The following is a 14452-nucleotide window of genomic DNA, read 5'->3' on the forward strand; positions in this document are numbered from 1 at the left end:
AGCCTGCCTGGCGAGGCCGCTCCTGGGGAGGTCTTGTGTCGTCCGCCTCACGAGGCTTGGCCCCTCGCGAGGGTCTTGAATACCTCATTGATGGAGATGGGCCGCACAGACCTGCGAGCCCAGCCACGTCGTGGGCCGCAGGCAGGCAAGTCTGGGGACCCTCGTTCCAAGAACGCCGACACTGAGGCATAGGGAATGACTTTTCGTTCTCTTTCTATTTTCTACCGTGGTCGGGTTTTGAGTCTTTACTCAACTTCACACCTTGCAACATAGGCAAGAACTCCTTCTTTGACTGTTTCATTTTGAACTACTTCAAAATCTTGTCAAGGTATGTACTCACTGAAAAAACTTATCAAGCGTCTTGATCTATCTCTATAGATCTTGATGCTCAATATGTAAGCAGCTTCACCGAGGTATTTCTTTGAAAAACTCCTTTCAAAAACTCCTTTATGCTTTCCAGAAAATTCTACATCATTTCCGATCAACAATATGTCATTCACATATACTTATCAGAAAGGTTGTAGTGCTCCCACTCACTTTCTTGTAAATACAGGCTTCACCGCAAGTCTGCATAAAACTATATGCTTTAATCACCTTATCAAAGCATATATTCCAACTCTGAGATGCTTGCACCAGTCCATAGATGGATCACTGGAGTTTGCACACTTTGTTAGCACCTTTAGGATTTACAAAACCTTCTTGTTGCATCATATACAACTCTTCTTTAAGAAATACATTAAGGAATGTAGTTTTTACATCCTTTTGCCAGATTTCATAAAATGTGGCAATTTCTAACATGATTCAGACAGACTTAAGCACTGCTACGAGTGATAAAATCTTATCGTAGTCAACACCTTGAACTTGTCGAAAACTTCTTGAGACAATTAGAGCTTTGTAGATAGTAACACTACTTTTAGCATTCATCTTCCTCTTGAAGATCCATTTATTCTCATTGGCTCTCCAATCATCGGGAAAGTCAATAAAAGTCCATACTGTGTTCTCATACATGGATCCCATCTCAGATTTCATGGCCTCAAACCATTTCGTGGAATCTGGGCTCATCATCGCTTCCTCATAGTTCGTAGGTTCATCATGGTCTAGTAACATGACTTCCAGAAAGGATTACCGTACCACTCTGGTGCGGACCATACTCTGGTTGACCTACGAGGTTCGGTAGTAACTTGATCTGAAGTTTCATGATCATCATCATTAGCTTCCTCACTAATTGGTGTAGGAATCACTGGAACTGATTTCTGTGATGAACTACTTTCCAATTCGGGAGAAGGTACAGTTACTTCATCAAGTTCTACATTCCTCCCACTCACTTCTTTCAAGAGAAACTTCTTCTCTAGAAAGGATCCATTCTTAGTAACGAATATCTTGCATTCGAATCTGTGATAGAAGGTGTACTCAACAGTTTCCTTTGGGTATCCTATGAAGATGCATTTCTCCGATTTGTATTTGAGCTTATCAAATTGAAACTTTTTCACATAAGCATCACAGCCCCAAACTTTAAGAAACGACAGCTTAGGTTTCTTGCTAAACCACAGTTCATATGGTGTCGTCTCAACGGATTTAGATGGTGCCCTATTTAATGTGATTGCAGCTGTCTCTAATGCATAACCCCAAAACGATAGTGATAAATCGGTAAGAGACATCATAGATCGCACCATATCTAATAAAGTGCGGTGACGCCGTTCGGACACCATTACACTGTGGTGTTCCAGGTGGCGTGAGTTGCGAAACTATTCCACATTGTTTCAAATGAAGGCCGAACCCTTAACTCAAATATTCGCCTCCGAGATCAGATCGTAGAAACTTTATGTTCTTGTTACGATGATTCTCAACTTCACTCTGAAATTCTTTGAACCTTTCAAATGTTTTAGACTTGTGTTTCATTAAGTAGATATACGCATATCTGCTCATATCATCTATGAAGTTCAGAAAATAACGATACCCGCCACGAGCATCAACACTCATCGGACCGCATACATCGATATGTATTATTTCCAATAAGTCAGTGGCTCGCTCCATTGTTCCGGAGAACGGAGTCTTAGTCATCTTGCCCATAAGGCGTGGTTCACAAGCATCAAGTGATTCCAAAAGCCCACCAGCATGGAGTTTCTTCATGCGCTTTACACCAATATGACCTAAACGGCAGTGCCACAAATAAGTTGCACTATCATTATTAACCTTGCATCTTTTGGCTTCAATATTATGAATATGTGTATCACTACAATCGAGATTCAATAAACCATTCACCTTGGGTGTATGACCACAGAAGGTTTTATTCATGTAAACAGAATAACAATTATTCTTTGACTTAAATGAATAACCGTATTGCAATAAACATGATCCAATCATATTATGCTCAATGTAAACACATAATATTTATTTTAGGTTCAACACTAATCCCAAAGGTAAAGGGAGTGTGCGATGGTGATCTTATCAACCTTGGAATCACTTCCAACACACATCGTCACCTTGCCCTCAACTAGTCTCTGTTCATTTTATAACTCCTGTTTCAAGTTACTAATCATAGCAACTGAACCAGTATCAAATACCCAGGGGCTACTATGAACACTAGTAAAGTACACATCAATAACATGTATATTATATATACTTTTGTTCACTTTGCCATCCTTCTTATCCGCCAAGTATTTGGGGCAGTTCTGCTTCCAGTGACAATTTCCTTTGCAGTAGAAGCACTCAGTTTCAGGCTTAGGTCCAAACTTGGGCTTCTTCACTTGAGCGGCAACTTGCTTGTCGTTCTTCTTGAAGTTCCCCTTCTTCCCTTTGCCCTTTTTCTAGAAACTAGTGGTCTTGTTAACCACCAACACTTGATGCTCCTTCTTGATTTCTACCTTCGCTGATTTCAGCATCGCGAAGAGCTCGGGAATCGTTTTTCTTATCCCTTGCATATTATAGTTCATCACAAAGTTCCAGTAACTTGGTGATAGTGACTAGAGAACTCTGTCACTCACTATCTTATCTGAAAGATTAACTCCCACTTGATTCAAGTGATTGTAGTACCCAGACATTCTCAGCACATGCTCACTAGTTGAGCTATACTCCTCCATCTTGTAGGCAAAGTACTTTGTCAGAGGTCTTACACCTCTTGACACGAGCATGAGTCTGAAATACCAATTTCAGGTCTTGGAACATCTCAGATGCTCCGTGGCATTCAAAACGTTTTTGAAATCCCAGTTCTAAGCCGTAAAGCATGGTGCACTAAACTATCAAGTAGTCATCATATCGAGCTTGTCAAACGTTCATAACGTCTGCATCATACCTTTGCCTAAGCACTACGAAAACTATGACAGAGGATAAACTAGAGGGGACGGGGTTGCCGGCACACGGCTTGGTGTTACTTGATGTGTCTTGGGTGCTATCCCTACCCCTCTATTTATATGTTGAGACTTGGGGTCGAAACTTGGAGTAAAATCCTCCACAAAGTCGGTTTCACCCGAAAGGCAAGAGTCCTTCTCGGACTCCAGGGCCAGTCGCCAGGGTTCCCGGCGTCTGGACCCAGACGCCAGGGACCCTGGCATCTGGCCCCTGGACTCCGCAAAACTTCCTTTTGCGCTTTCCAAAAACCTTGTGGGCTTTCCCCTTTGGCCCAAATAAAGTGTTCTCGTACTCAAACATTTCAGGAAACATCCGGAACCCCTTCCAGTGAATTCCGGAACCCTTCCGAAGACCAAACACTATTATCCCATATATCAATCTTTATCTACGGACCATTCCGGAGTTCCTCGTCATGTCCGTGATCTCATCCGGGACTCCGAACAACATTCGGTCACCAACATACATAACCCATATAATACTATATCGTCAATGAACTTTAAGCGTGCGGACCCTACGGGTTCAGGAACTATGTAGACATGACTGAGACACTTCTCTGGACAATAACCAATAGCAGAACCTGTCGGATCTTGGGTTCCGGCAAAACCCTTAAGGTTCGAACACTGGGGTGCGCGCGAACATCTCTCCCTCACTGATCACGCCCTCAAGCACTTCGCAATCTCAAAGGCTATCTCGACGAACTCGCAACACAAGAGATACAAGATTTATACTGGTTCGGGCCACCGTTGTGGTGTAATACCCTACTCCAGTGTGGTGTGGTGTATTGCCTCTCGGGCTGAGGATGAACAGTACAAGGGGAAGAACAATCTCCTGAGGAGAGGTGTTCTTGTGCTTGGTGGATGTGAGGATAGGTTGGATCTAGTCCAAGTTGAGATGGCTGAGGTTCTCCCCCCTCCTACTGTGGTGGCTAATCCTATTTATAGAGGCCCTGGTCCTCTCCCCAAATATTGAGCGGGAAGGGAGCCAACAACGGCCAATTTGAAAGGGGACAGCTAGTACAAGTTATCCTGACAAAAGCAGTCTTCGCCTGCCAAAGGCTCTGGTGGTGACGCCGCCTTGGGCTCCACGGTGACCTCCGTCTTGCCGTCCTGCTGGTCTTGGTCTCGTTGAACCGATATGGAAACCTTTGCTTGATGCCTCGGTACTCTTCGTCTGCGCTTGCCTCCTTAGCACCAAAGAGGAAACAAGGACACTGTGTGCACTAGCACCCGCCTGGCGCCCGCCTGGTCTCGATTGTCATAGCTCACGTCATTGGAACCTCGCGAGGTTTGCCTTGCCTTGATCTCTCTGCCCCGCGCGAGCTAGCCCGGTGAGGCCGCTCCTGAGGAGGTCTTGTGTCGTCCGCCTCGTGAGGCTTGGCCCCTCGCGAGGGTCTTGAATGCTTGTTGGTGAAGATGGGCCATACGGGCCCACTTGCAGAGCCACGCCATGGGCCGCAGGCAGGCAAGTCTGGGGACCCCCGTTCCCAGAACACCGACAGTAGCCCCTGGGCCCAAGATGCACTCGGACTTGGCTTCGAGGCGAAACCAAGGGGCAAGTGCGGAGCGCCGCGGGCCGCAATAGCCTGCGGCCTTGGTCGACGCGTGGCGGCTGATTGGACGTTGGCGTCTCCGCTTCCCCATGTTGCCTCGGCAACTGCCCGACTTGATGAGTCCCTGCTGCATGCAAGGAAAAACTATCACTACCTGTGATCATGGGGGGCGCTGGTTGGCCTTCTTCTGCTATAAATGGGGAGGGGGCAGAGCCCCTGTCGCCCATCTCTTCCCATTCTGCTCGTTTCTCCCCCTTTGCTCCATCGCCAGTTGTGACACAATGGCGCCGTTGAAGAGGTTCTCCGCCGCGGAGAAGAGGAAGTCCCCTCGCGAAGGGCCCGGCTCTCTGGTGCCCAAGCATGGACGCGGCTGATATGTCTCCGCCGTATCTACTTTTCCAAACACTTTTGCCCTTGTTTTGGACTCTAACTTGCATGATTTGAATGGAACTAACCCGGACTGATGTTGTTTTCAGCAGAATTACCATGGTGTCAATTATGTGCATAAACAAACGTTCTCGGAATGACCTGAAATTTCATGGAGCAACTTTTTAGAAAATATAAAAAATACCTGCAATAGATGAAGGCGAGGGGGCCCACCACCTGTCCATGAGGGTGGGGGCGCGCCTGCCCCCCTAGGGCGCGCCCCCCTACCTCGTGGGCCCCCTGGTGCCTCTCCGACTCCAACTCCATATATTGTGTTTCGGGGAGAAAAAAATTGAAGAGAAGAATTCATCGCGTTTTACGATACAGAGCCGCCACCAAGCCCTAAAACCTCTCGGGAGGCTGATCTGGAGTCCGTTCGGGGCTCCGGAGAGGGGAATCCGTCGCCATCGTCATCATCAACCATCCTCCATCACCAATTTCATGATGCTCACCGCCGTGCGTGAGTAATTCCATCATAGGCTTGCTGGACGGTGATGGGTTGGATGGGAACTATCATGTAATCGAGTTAGTTTTGTTAGGGTTTGATCCCTAGTATCCACTATGTTCTGAGATTGATGTTGCTATGACTTTGCTATGCTTAATGCTTGTCACTAGGGCCCGAGTGCCATGATTTCAGATCTGAACCTATTATGTTTTCATCAATATATGAGAGTTCTTGATCCTATCTTGCAAGTCTATAGTCACCTATTATGTGTTATGATCCGTTAACCCCGAAGTGACAATAATCGGGATACTTACCGGTGATGACCGTAGTTTGAGGAGTTCATGTATTCACTATGTGTTAATGCTTTGTTCCGGTACTCTATTAAAAGGAGGCCTTAATATCCCTTAGTTTTCGTAAGGACCCCGCTGCCACGGGAGGGTAGGACAAAAGATGTCATGCAAGTTCTTTTCCATAAGCACGTATGACTATGTTCGGAATACATGCCTACATTATATCAATGAACTGGAGCTAGTTCTGTGTCACCCTAGGTTATGACTGTTACATGATGAACCGCATCCGGCATAATTCTCCATCACTGATCCATTGCCTACGAGCTTTCCATATATTGTTCTTCGCTTATTTACTTTCCTGTTGCCATTGCTATCATTACTACAAAATACCAAAAACATTACTTTTACTACTGTTACCTTTTGCTACCGTTACCACTACTATCATATTACTTTGCTACTAAATACCTTGCTGCAGATATTTAGTTTCCAGGTGTGGTTGAATTGACAACTCAGCTGCTAATACTTGAGAGTATTCTTTGGCTCCCCTTGTGTCGAATCAATAAATTTGGGTTGAATACTTTACCCTCGAAAACTGTTGCGATCCCCTATACTTGTGGGTTATCAAGACTATTTTCTGGATCCATTGCCGGGGAGCATAGCTCTATTCTTTGAGTCACTTGGGATTTATATCTGCTTATCATTATGAAGAACTTGAGAGATCGAAAAACCAAGATCTATCCCTCAACTACGAGGGGAGGTAAGGAACTTCCATCTAGCTCTGCACTTGATTCAACTTCTGTTTTGAGTAAGCTTGCGACACCTAAAACTACTTCTGCTATTCGTTCTAATATGTCGCATGTTATTGATGATGCTACTTCTGCTATGCATGATACTTATGATGAAACTACTTCTATGCTTGATACTACTGTGCCACTTGGTGATTTTCTTGATGAACAACTTGCTAGGGCTAGAGAGATTGAAAATATTGAATATGATAATACCGATGAAAGTGATGATGAAGAATCACTTGTTATTCCTGAGGGTTATGTTTTTCATCAAGAAGCTTCTTTAGCTATTTTAGCTTGCAAATATAGATATGAACTTAAGAGGTTATTAGCTAAATGGAACAATCGATCTCTAAATGCTAGGATGAAACCTGACCCTGCTTTTGCTACTTCACCTATCTGTGTTAGCAGCTGAGTTGTTAGCTAAATGGAAATAATTGGACACCTCCGGAGCCAATTCCTGAGCCTATTCCTAAACCAACTCCGAAGAAGAGGGGTATTCTATTTCGCAGTCCTGAAGATATGCAAGAGGCAAAGAAATCTATGAAAGAAAAAGGTATTAAAGCTGAAGATGTTAAGAATTTACCTCCTATTGAAGAAATACATGGTCTTAATTTACCGCCTGTTGAAGAAACATATGATCTTAATCCTTTACCTATTGAAGAAACTCATGGTCTTGATAACCCGACACAGGTAGTAAAGGTAAATTCTCTCTATAGATATGATAAAGCTATAATCCCATTTACTAAGTTTGCTAGCCCATGCTTAGATGAGTTTGATAAATTTATGGTTAAGCAAGAAGATTTTAATGCTTATTTTGGTAGACAATTGAAATACAATTCAAATATGCTTCAACACTTGGGTGATTATATGGCCAATGTCAAAGGTTAACTTAAACTTATTAGTAAACATGCTTCTATGGTTACCACTCAAGTAGAACAAGTACTTAAATCTCAAAATGATTTTCTCAGTGAATTGAATAATAAGGATAATGATAATGCTGTTAGAGTTATGACTAGAGGTGGTAGAATGACTCAGGAACCTTTGTATCCTGAAGGCCACCCTAAGAGAATTGAGCAAGATTCTCAGAGAAATAATATAGATGCACCTAGTCCTTCTAAAAGGAAGAAAAAGAAAAATGATAGGACTTTGCATGCTTCTAGTGAACCTGTTACTGAAACACCTGAGAATCCAAATGATATTTCTGATGCTGAAACTCTATCTGGTAATGAACCTGAAACTAGTAATAATGTTAATGATAATGTTCATGATGATGCTCAACCTAGCAATGATAATGATGTAGAAATTGAGCATGTTGTTGATCTTGATAACCCACAATCAAAGAATCAACGTTATGATAAGAAAGACTTTGTTGCTAGGAAACATGGTAAAGAAAGAGAACCATGGGTTCAGAAACCCATGCCTTTTCCTCCCAAACCATCCAAGAAAAAGGATGATGAGGATTTTGAGCGCTTTGCTGAAATGATTAGACCTATCTTTTGTGTATGCGATTAACTGATATGCTCAAAATGAATCCTTATGCTAAGTACATGAAAGATATTGTTACAAATAAAAGAAAGATACCGGAAGCTGAAATTTCCACCATGCTAGATAATTATACTTTTAAGGGTGGAATTCCAAAGAAACTTGGAGATCCAGGAGTACCCACTATACCATGCTCTATTAAAAGAAACTATGTTAAAACTGCTTTATGTGATTTTGGAGCCGGTGTTAGTGTTATGCCTCTCTCTTTATATCGTAGACTTGATTTGAATAAGTTGACACCTACTGAAATATCTTTGCAAATGGCTGATAAATCAACTGCTATACCTGTCGGTATTTGTGAGGATGTGCCTGTTGTCGTTGCAAACGTTACTATTTTAACGGACTTTGTTATTCTTGATATTCCTGAGGATGATAGTATGTCTATTATTCTTGGAAGACCCTTTTTGAATACTGCAGGGGCTGTTATTGATTGCACTAAAGGCAATGTCACTTTTCATGTTAATGGTAATGAGCATACGGTACACTTTCCGAGGAAACAACCTCAAGTTCATAGTATCAACTCTATTGGAAAAATTCCATCGATTATATTTGGAGGTTTTGAATTTCCTCTTCCTACTATCAAGAAGAAATATGATATTACTATTATTGGGGATGTGCATATCCCCATTGAGGTAACATAGTGTTATTCGAAATTTCTCTGGTTCCATGTTATTCGGAATGAGTTCGTTAACAAGACTTGATCAACCTTGTTAGTGGATTCCTTTTGATGATCATGAGATGGATGAAACTAGAAGGCACAACCTGCCCACGAGGGTGGAGGGCGCGCCCTACCCCCTGGGCACACCCCCTGCCTCGTGGGCCCATGGTGGCCCTCCTCCACTTATTCTTTCACCCACACACTTCTTCTTCCTCCCCCAAACACGAATAACCAGCTCAACCCCGAGTCCAAGCTCGTTTTGCTGCCATTTTTGATCTCCTTGCTCAAAGCACCTCTCACAAAACTGCTTGGGGAGATTGTTCCTTGGTATGTGACTCCTCCTTTGGCCCAATTAGTTTTTGTTCTAGTGCTTTATTCATTGCAAATTTTTGCTGCTTAGGTGACCCTGTTCTTGAGCTTGCATGTCAAATTTATATGGTCAAAAGTAATTTTGATGCATGATATAGGCCCTAGGCACTTGTAGGAGTAGTTGCTATCAATATTATTGAGTTTGGTTTACTTTTATTTTGAAGTTACTAAAAAAATTCAGAATTTTTCAGAGGAAGAAAAATGCTTAGGAAAATGTCCCAAGGTGGTTCCTCAAGGAAGCAAGGACCCAGGCTTGCAATGCGTGATGCTGATGAAGAGCCACCAAGAGACGCTCCAGTGCGTCCTTATGAGTGGCCTTCCGAAAATTTTATGGATCGAGCGGGAATTAAAGAAGAATTCAATGCATATTTGTGTAACGCCGATCTTGTGAGCTTCGAGGAAGAGAAGTGCAGTCAGTATCACAACCTCACCAGTACCTTTGTGAGGAGGTTTGAATTTTCAACTTCACGTAATTCTCCAACTGTCCTGTTTGATCTTTATGAAAATTCTTATACTATGGATTTAGAGGACTTTACCACTGCTTGCAAACTTCCACAATGGGGTAGTATAAGGGATCCTCGCAAATCTGAATTTAGAGATTTTCTTGCTAGTATAACTGTGGGAGAATCTAGAGATATAACACAAGCCACTATAGGGAGCATTCACTTTCCTGCTATACATTATTTTGCTCTCTTCATAGGTAGATGCATTAATGGTAAAGATGAGGCATGTCACATGTGTGTCCCTGACCTCACTATTCTTAGGAGTGCTGTGTTAGGAGATAAATCTTATAATTTGGGAGCCATTGTTGCACGTAGGTTGCATCTTAATAGATTTAATGAAGATTTCTTTGGAGGAATTTATGCAACCCACATAGCTAATTTTCTTGGTATAGCCATACGTGAAGATGATATTGAATTACCTCCTGCTTACCTAGACTTTAATGCTATGGTTCACCACCAGTTTGTCGAGAGGAATGAATCACCTCTCCAGTATCGACTAATCTTTGACAGACGCTGTGCTATCCATATTACTCTCCCTACTCCTTCCTTCTTTGATCATCAGGAAAAAGGAAGATATACTATTACCAGAGAGGAGGCAGATGAGTACGAGAGGAGAGCGGAGGCCGCTCGTCGCCATGCTGCAGCTCAGCAGGCGATAGTTGCTGCATCGCAGTACGACCCCAGCTACTATTATGGATATCCGCTAGGCCAGCCGTGGCCATAGACCAACTTAGGCCAAAAGCCTAAGCTTGGGGGAGTACCTATTTCCCACCGACATTACATTTATGTTCACACACTCATTGCTAGATGTCGGTGCTCATACTTTTTCATTGTATCATCCATGCTAGTTTATTTTCCTTTTTATGCTTTCTTCTTGTGTGTTTAATAAACCTTAAGAAAAAACTAAAAAAAATTAGTAGTAGCTTTTAGTTAGTTTAATTTCCATGCTTGTAGTAGTAATTAAAAAGAAAACCCAAAAAGATTTCATGTTCTTCTTCTTACTTGTTGGGAGCTCTCCCATGTAAATAGTTTTATTTCTTTTCTTTCCTTTGGGGGTCGATAGGAGAAGACCATGATTAAATTGTTAAAGTGGTTCTTATATGCATTATTGTTGATCTCACAAAGAGCCCATATTGCCTTGTCTACTCCTGTTTATTGAATGCTTGCAGATTCCAGCTTAGTCCAATGCACGCGCACTATTATTATTATTCACATCGTTCTGTCGTGCAAGTGAAGGGCAATTATGACGATATATGATGGACTGACTGAGATGAGAAAAGCTGGTATGAACTCGACCTCTTTTGTTTTTGTAAATATGATTAGTTCATCGTTCCTGATTCAGCCTATTATGAATAAACATGTTTGCAATGACAACTAGAGATCATAGTTTCTTGTGTCATGCTTGATTAGCTAGGAGCTTATAATGGTTTACCTTGCGTGCCAACATGCTATTAAAATGGTTGTGATGTGGTATGATAGGGTGGTATCCTCCTCTGAATGATTTAAGTGACTTGACTTGGCGCATGTTCACACATGTAGTTGAAACAAAATCAACATAGCGTGCACGATATTTATGTTCATGGTGGATTATATCCTACTCATGCTTGTATTCGGTGTTGATTAATTTTAATGCATGTTCATGACTGTTGCCGCTCTCTAGCTGGTCGCTTCCTAGTCTTTTTCTAGCCTTCACCTGTACTAAGCAGGAATACTGCTTGTGCATCCAATCCCTTAAACCCCAAAGTTATTCCACATGAGTCCACTATACCTACCTATATACGGTATCTACCTGTCGTTCCAAGTAAATTTGTATGTGCCAAACTCTAAACCTTCAAATAAATATCATATTTTGTATGCTCGAATAGCTCATGTATGAACTAGGGCTATCTGTATCTTCCATGTTAGGCGGGTTATTCTCAAGAGGAGGGGACTCCGCTCCTCACTCACGAGATAAATGGCTGGTCACCGGGATGCCCAGTCCCATGCTTTATGCAAACTAAATCAAAATAATTGCAAACAAAACTCCCCCTGGGACTCTTGTTAGTTAGAGGCACTCGTTGTTTCGAGCAAGCCAGGGATTGATGCTTGTTGGTGGAAGGGGGAGTATAAACTTTACCATTCTGTTTGGGAACCGCCTATAATGTGTGTAGCATGGAAGATATCGCCATCTCTTGGTTGTTATGTTGACAATGAAAGTATACCGCTCAAAATATTATTCACCTTTGTTTCAAAACCGAGCTCTGGCACCTCTACAAATCCCTGCTTCCCTCTGCGAAGGGCCTATCTATTTACTTTTATGCTGAGTCATCATCCTCTTATTAAAAAGCACCAGTTGGAGAGCACCACTGTCATTTGCATTCATTACTGTTAGTTTACATTGAGTATGACTCGACTGGATCTCTTTTACCATGAATTACAATGTCTAGTCAGTCCTTAGTCTTTAAAGGTGCACTACATTTATGTTTTGCGGTCTCAGAAAGGGCTAGCGAGATACCACCTTGTTATATCATATTATGATTGTTTTGAGAAAGTGTTGTCATCCGAGATTTATTATTATTGCTCGCTAGTTGATTATGCCATTGATATGAGTAAACTTGAGACCTAAGCGTTATTGCGAATGTGGTTAGTTATAATCTTTGCTGAAAACTTGAATGCTGGCTTTACATATTTACAACAACAAGAGCAAACATAGTTTGTAAAAGTTTTTCTTTATCACTTTCAGTTTGTCAACTGAATTGCTTGAGGACAAGCAAAGGTTTAAGCTTGGGGGAGTTGATACGTCTCCATCGTATCTACTTTTCCAAACACTTTTGCCCTTGTTTTGGACTCTAACATGCATGATTTGAATGGAACTAACCCGGACTGACGCTGTTTTCATCAGAATTACCATGGTGTTATTTATGTGCAGAAACAAACGTTCTCGGAATGACCTGAAATTTCACAGAGAAACTTTTGGGAAAATATAAAAAATACCTGCAACAGATGAAGGCCAGGGGGCCCACCACCTGTCCACGAGGGTGGGGGCGCGCCTGCCCCCCTAGGGCGCGCCCCCCTACCTCGTGGGCCCCCTGGTGCCTCTCCGACTCCAACTCCAACTCCATATATTGTGTTTCAGGGAGAGAAAAATCAGAGAGAAGAATTCATCGCGTTTTATGATACGGAGCCGCCGCCAAGCCCTAAAACCTCTCGGGAGGGCTGATCTGGAGTCCGTTCGGGGCTCCGGAGAGGGGAATCCGTCGCCATCATCATCATCAACCATCCTCCATCACCAATTTCATGATGCTCACTGCCGTGCGTGAGTAATTCCATCATAGGCTTGCTGGACGGTGATGGGTTGGATGGGATCTATCATGTAATCGAGTTAGTTTTGTTAGGGTTTGATCCCTAGTATCAACTATGTTCTGAGATTGATGTTGCTATGACTTTGCTATGCTTAATGCTTGTCACTAGGGCCCGAGTGCCATGATTTCAGATCTGAACCTATTATGTTTTCATCAATATATGAGAGTTCTTGATCCTATCTTGCAAGTCTATAGTCACCTATTATGTGTTATGATCCGTTAACCCCGAAGTGACAATAATCGGGATACTTACCGGTGATGACCGTAGTTTGAGGAGTTCATGTATTCACTATGTGTTAATGCTTTGTTCCGGTACTCTATTAAAAGGAGGCCTTAATATCCCTTAGTTTCCATAAGGACCCCGCTGCCATGGGAGGGTAGGACAAAAGATGTCATGCAAGTTCTTTTTGATAAGCACGTATGACTATGTTCGGAATACATGCCTACATTATATCAATGAACTGGAGCTAGTTCTGTGTCACCCTAGGTTATGACTGTTACATGATGAACCGCATCCGGCATAATTCTCCATCACAGATCCATTGCCTACGAGCTTTCCATATATTGTTCTTCGTTTATTTACTTTCCCGTTGCTATTGTTATCATTACTACAAAATACCAAAAACATTACTTTTACTACTGTTACCTTTTGCTCCCATTACCACTACTATCATATTACTTTGCTAGTAAATACCTTGTTACAGATATTAAATTGCCTCCCCGGCCGCGCTTCCACTCGGCGGAGGTGCTGTCGGAGTTCGTCGTCTGGTCGGATAACTCGGCCGGCAACTGGCTTCAGCTCCCGCGCTTCTTCGCTGATGAGCATTCATCGTCAGGTCCAGGCGGGCTCTGGCTATAGGCGGACGGCTGCTGCAGCAGGGCTTCCTGGGTCGCGGTTGAGGTCTCCATCGTGGGCAACATAGCCCTGTAGAAGATATGTCCTAGAGGCAATAATAAATGAAATTATTTATCTCCAAGTTCATAATTATGTTTATGTTTCGTGCTATAACTGCTATGGTTCTCAAGTCTGCAATAACACGAGGCTCGGAGGAAGACTCATATGCATGTGTGGAATAATAAATGGTAAGAAGTATTCTTAGTCTAGCCTCTAAGACTAGCTCAAGTGTTGCATGATGGTTCTGTTTTGCTGATCATGGGGATGTCTATGCCAGCAATTTTGAGGGCACAATGTT

The sequence above is a fragment of the Triticum urartu genome, chromosome 7 (genome assembly GCF_003073215.2).
Source record: "Triticum urartu cultivar G1812 chromosome 7, Tu2.1, whole genome shotgun sequence".
Classification (NCBI taxonomy): Eukaryota; Viridiplantae; Streptophyta; class Magnoliopsida; order Poales; family Poaceae; genus Triticum; species Triticum urartu.